Source organism: Phaenicophaeus curvirostris, chromosome 4 (genome assembly GCF_032191515.1).
Source record: "Phaenicophaeus curvirostris isolate KB17595 chromosome 4, BPBGC_Pcur_1.0, whole genome shotgun sequence".
Taxonomy (NCBI): Eukaryota; Metazoa; Chordata; class Aves; order Cuculiformes; family Cuculidae; genus Phaenicophaeus; species Phaenicophaeus curvirostris.
In genome coordinates, this window is record NC_091395.1 from 57,728,407 (window position 1) to 57,734,355 (window position 5,949).

The 5,949-nt window shown below is 39.0% G+C and overlaps 1 pseudogene; it reads right to left on the reverse strand.

The window, feature by feature from the left end:
• Window positions 1-4,315: 4,315 nt before the first annotated feature.
• LOC138720390 (uncharacterized) lies at window positions 4,316-5,467 on the reverse strand (annotated as a pseudogene).
• Between the last annotated feature and the right edge of the window lie 482 nt (window positions 5,468-5,949).

Here is a 5,949-nt window from a genome sequence, read left to right on the forward strand (position 1 = left end):
GTTAATTTTTATTTCAATGAGATGAATATATTTCTTAAGTGGTTTGGAGACTGAAGTTCAAAATTGAATGTGTTTCTTTTTTGATATTTTATAAAAAAATGAATCTTAAATTTAAGAAAGTCATTGTGAAGGAATAGCAAACACTCAATAAGATATTCTCTTGGCACACCACAATACAGAAAAGTAGACAGGTTTGGTATCATCATATTTGCAAAAAATCAAAATGACATGCAGATGAAGGAAAGGGAACCTGCTGGGGAAATATAACTGAAAAAAGATGTATCTGATTTGATACAGAATGTTGAAGAACCTCTTAATCAAAAATAAATGTATTGCTTCTGTTACTGAGAGTGAAAAAAAAAGACATTTCAAATAGTCCCTTCACAGTCTGTGGACTCCTTTGTGAACAACTATAATTGTTGTTGTTTTTCTCTTGTTAAGAATTAGTCAATGACAGAAAATTTAATTAAAAGAATCAATGATATTGCTATCCATTTTTCCTTGGACACAATAAGATCTTAAAATTAAGATCTTAGAAGAAGTCAGACTAGAATTTAAAAACATAATTTTATCATCTATTTTACCCATGTAAAATTTTGGATTAGTCTAACATAACTCATTGGAAGTAAAATAATGCAGTGTAACTCAAAATGTAGTAAAGAATTAACTTCTTGAAGCTGATGGGCTCACTCATTAGTAAAAAGAATTCTGAAGGACATATTTTTCTGTGAGAACAGAGGCTCCTGGTGTATCTATTATCCAACATTTTCCTGGATGTGTTCTGTTAATGATAAGCTACCAGTGAAGTACTTTTATTCATAAGAAAACCTATTCCAGATGTTTTGCTCATATTAAGAATCATGTTAAATCATGCTACAGGAATCCAAGAAAAAGAGTAATAAGCATTCAGAAGACAGGAAAAAAAAAAGAATTAAGCCACTTTATTAAACTTAAAAAAGGCTGTTTAAAAAATATGGGTTTTCTGGATAGGAAGAGTAGATGGGGTTAAAATAAGATTTCATAACTTAACTGCTTGTGCATTCGCACTTTAGAAAAAATGTAATGTGATTCATCTATTGATAAAAACAGGATTGTAAAAAATTTAGCAGTGTACAGTAGGAAAACTAATGCATAGATCGTTCCAAATAGCTCTTCTCTTTTTCTGATTCGCTTTTGCATACAACAGAAGAAGGAATTTTGTTTAAATTATGTCTTTGCAGTGTATATTGAAGAACATTTTTTTCAGCATCAGTATTGTCTTTAGGTGTTCTTATCAATTTTTGTGGCATTTATGCCATTTCCTCAGTTAAGCTAGTAAAACTGTTTGCAGGTCTGTGTTGTAGGACTGAAAAATTCACCCAAAGTAAAGATAAGCTAATTTCCCTAGTCATTTTTAACCAAGGGGAAATGAAGATAAGAAGTACCAGATATGCAGCCACTGCCTAAGTACAGACACTGAAAGAAGTGTATCAATTCGTAGCCTTTTATGTCTTACACTGTCACATATGTGTGCATGTGTTACTCTGTCACTTATTCTGCCCCTGTACTCAGCACTGGAGAGACCACACCTTGAATCCTGTGTTCGGTTCTGGGCCCCTCACCACAAGAAGGATGTTGAGGCTCTGGACCATGTCCAGAGAAGAGCAACTATGCAGGTGGAGGGGCTGGAGAACAAGTCTTACGAGGAGTGGCTGAGGGAGCTGGGGTGGTTTAGCCTGGAGAAGAGAAGGCTGAGGGGTGACCTTATGGCTCTCTACAACTACCTAAAATGAGGTTTTAGAAAGGAGGGTGTTGGCCTCTTCTCCCAAGTGACCGGGGACAGGACAAGGGGGAATGGCCCCAAGCTCCACCAGGGGAGGTTCAGACTAGGTATCAGAAAGATGTTTTTCACAAAAAGGGTCATTGGGCACTGGAACAAGCTGCCCAGGGAGGTGGTTGAGTCACCATCCCTGGAAGTATTTAAAAGACGGGTAGATGAGGTGTTCAGGGACATGGTTTAGGGGCAGATAGGAATGTTTGGACACAATGATCCAAGATGTCTTTTCCAAACTGGTGATTTTATGAATTCTATGAAAAGTCAGATTGCGCTTTGAGCAGCCTAGTCTAGTGGAAGGTGTCCTTTCCCTTAACAGGTGGGGCTGGAGATGGATGATCTTTGAGGTCCCTTCCAACCTAAATGATTATATGACTTTATGAAAAGCTTCTATTTAGAGATAATTCAATGGTGAATGCTGGCTGACTGAAGCAACATTAAATCAAGAGCATAAAATAAAGAATTTCTTCATGATATCCTTTTCTTTTTCTCCTCTGACTATTATCAGAGCCTGGAGAAAAGCCTTAAAATAACAATACGGGGAATCAAATTTTAAATATATACCTAATAAAAATATTACTTGGGCTGCAAAGCATTGTGTGACATGGAACATCATGAAAACTTCTAAACAGAATCAGAGACAATAGGAACCCTGAGAAACTATAAATAATATCATAAAACTGAACCACTAAAGTGCACAGCAATCAGAGCCATACTATATTTTCAATGTATCCATTTGTCTCTTGTTCCAGACCTACAAAGAAGTCTTGTAATGTTATTTTATGCAACTTGGAAATTTTGACAAAGCATCCTCCTGCTCTCAAGAAGTGTAATTATAACTCACATGGTGTGATAATAAGCTCACAAATTCCTGAAACAGAATCCTGCGTCAACCTCTCTTGGTGCTAAACACATTCAAGACTCTGTTGATCTGGTAAAACTAGCTCTGATAGGAGAAATGCAAAGTGCAACATGCAGTAGTCATGCAGTAGCAGGAGTGCTTAAAAAAATCTTCATATCATTTGTAAAGGAAACATTTACGTGTTTTCTACTGCATAGACACAGCTCGTAGTTGTACACTAATTATAAAGATCAGGAAATATATTGAGATAAATTTTTAGTTTCATAAAATGTGAATTTTGCTGATTAGGATTGAAAATACCTATTGCTTCAATTCTAATATATCACAATAATACATGCTGTTCTTTTTGACATGGTGTCACAGTCCACTTGTAAGTGGATGCGTGATGGTTTGTTTCATTTATGATTTCAGAGTGCAAATAATTCAAAAGTCTCAAGGGAGTCAAGTTTCAATCTAAACTGTCACTTTATTAATTATGCCCATAAAGCGACTTATGATAGAAAGAGACAGAGAACGAGGAAAGAGATGGGGAGAAGAGGGAAGGAAAAGGGGTTCATAGCTACCACCATGGATCCACAGATGTCTGACATCTCTGGGAGTCCCAGTCCAGAAGGCGTTCTGTTGTTTTGGTCTTTGATGGAGGTGATCCCTCGGTGGGGGCTGCTTCTTCTGTCTTGGTCTTCTATTCCCCCCTACTAATATATCATCGACGTATTGATAGACAGAAATGTCCTCAGGTTTTGGTATTTGCTCTAGCTCCAAGGCTAAAGCGTGGTGGGCCAATGTAGGGGAATGTTTATATCCCTGGGGGAGTCGAGTCAAAGTATATTGCTGCCCTTCCCAAGTGAAAGCGAAACAATCTCTATCTTCTGGTTTCAATGGTACCATAAAGAACATGTCTTTGACATCTATTGTTGCCATAAACTGATGAGCTTTTTCTTGAACAGATATTATCAGTTCTGCTAAATTCGGGACTGCGGCAGTCAGAGGGTCAGCATTAGCATTTAGTCTCCGAAAATCAACTGTAAGCCACCACTTTCCATTAGGTTTTTTCATTGGCCATACAGGGGAGTTGAAAGGAGAATGAGTATTCATCACAACTCCCTGTTCTTTCATCTCCTGTATAACGCATCTTATACCCTCCTTAGCTCCCAAAGGAAGGGGGTACTGTTTGATGTTAGTGATCTTGCTAAACGGTAATGGTGGAGCTTCTTGCAACAATCTAATGTGCAGTTGGGGTATTCTGAAAGACCAGAGTAATCCTTCTGTATCCTCCCACTGTTTTCTCTTAAGGGCATCCATTCCTAATAAGTTAAAAGGTATATCGCCAATCGCCATTATGATAGTAATTGGGCTCTCTCCCTCCGGCAGGGTTAATTTTACTGGAGTGATGTTCATGATTTCCATTGATCCTATGGCATTTAGCACAGATAGGTTTTGCCTTAAGGAAGAAACTCCACACCTTTTAGCATCCTCCTCAGTCAGGGGAGAAATCTGTGCACCTGTATCAATTAAAAAGGTCACTGGTGCACGTTTGGGTTCCACAATTGCTGTGATGAATAGATTTTTTTCAGTTTTAGTGAGCTGCCGAATGTAAATCCATTCCCTATTTCCCCGCCCACCATTAGGAAATGGAGATTCTAGTTTCCCTGCTCTAGGGAAGAAATTTGCTTTGATGTGTTGTCTGCACCGTCAATGAGAGGGGGGGCTGAAGCTGTGACAGGTGTCCTTTCTTCCACAGAAGGAAAGGAATGTGGTTTTGGCACACGCCACTGGGTTACCAGTTTGCTCAGTTTATCTAAAGGTAAACCATCCATTTTATCCTTAGGAATTCCCCTTTTAAGCCCTAAACACCGCCAATAAAGTTGGGCTGAAACAGGTTTAGATCATGGCTGTTTTTCAGCAGCTTCTGTAGTTTTACCAGGATGAAGGAATGTATTTTTAACTGTTACATGTCGGATGCCCTTTGATATTTCTTCCAAAGGCTTCACAAGACCATATTTCCTACTGTAATCAATTAATTCTCATGCTGCCTCCCCCCATGTCCAGACTTTAGGTCTAGTAAAGGTTCTGTTCCCTGGCACAGCTGGTGTAGAAAAATTGGAGGAATTAGCGTAAGAGTCTGTGATGATACTGCTCGCATTTCTGCTATTGTCACCTCTGTGCAGAAAAGCCTCTAACCTCTCCACAGGACCCAAAGGTGCTATAGTTATCTGGATACCTATCCCTGTGGGTTTAAGTGATTTGGGGAGTCCGCTTATCAGGGGAGTCATAATTTCTGGGTTAACGGGCAACATCATTGGTGATTCACATCTGGGAATTAATTTTCTCTCATGTATCATTTGCAGGCAAGCAGCTTTGTGTACGCTTTCTAGTAATTGATTTGCTGTGCCTGTTATTGCCAAGGGATCGCCCCTATCCAGAGAGTTTAACCCTCCAGCCCAATAAGCATCTCGCTGAGTTAAGGACCATGGGGCTCGGGGATCACCTGTTATTAAAAAGACTCCGTGGCCCCAATAACCCTCAGCCTCCTTTTTGCTCAACTGAATTTGATCACCGCCAGTTAAAGATACATGCCACACATATTCTGTTTCAGACTCTTTGATAAGACACCCATACTCCTTTTTTAACTTTGCCAATTCAGTGGCAGAATAGGGTATTTCCTTGGTGCATATATGGGGGTCTGTATCCTCCTCATTAATATAAGAATATTCAGTTTTGATTGAGGGCTTTAAATGAGGGGGATTTTTATCAAGTTTTCTTATTTCTTCCAAATCCTTCTGTGGATACATCGGGTTAATTTGACAGATAGCTTTTTCCTAAGATCCCGATGATACTATATCCTGTGAACTACTGCTCTGTGAATTGGTGGTGCTGATGATACGATTCATTTTGAGAGCAACTTTTAATGAATGGTTTTCTTTCTCCAGATTAGAGATAGTCACTTGGTGACAGTGCACCAGGCTTTCTAAGGTCTCTATTTCCTTTTCCTGGTTGGAAATTGTCTTTTGGTGACCGTGCACTAGGTTTTCTAAGGATTCTCTGATTTTTTCTTCATCACTACGCTGCCTATGACAGTTGTTAATGGCTGCAGCCAAGCTGGCACCCAAAATAGCACAGGTTATTGCCCTATTTTTTCCTGGTAGAAAGAATTTAACCTCAGCCTCATTCTGCAATAAAGAAATTCAGTCTATTATACTCTGCAGATCTTTCCAATTCTCTCAAGCCCACTCTTCCCCAACAGGAGAAGGTTGAACACCATATTTAGCCAAGA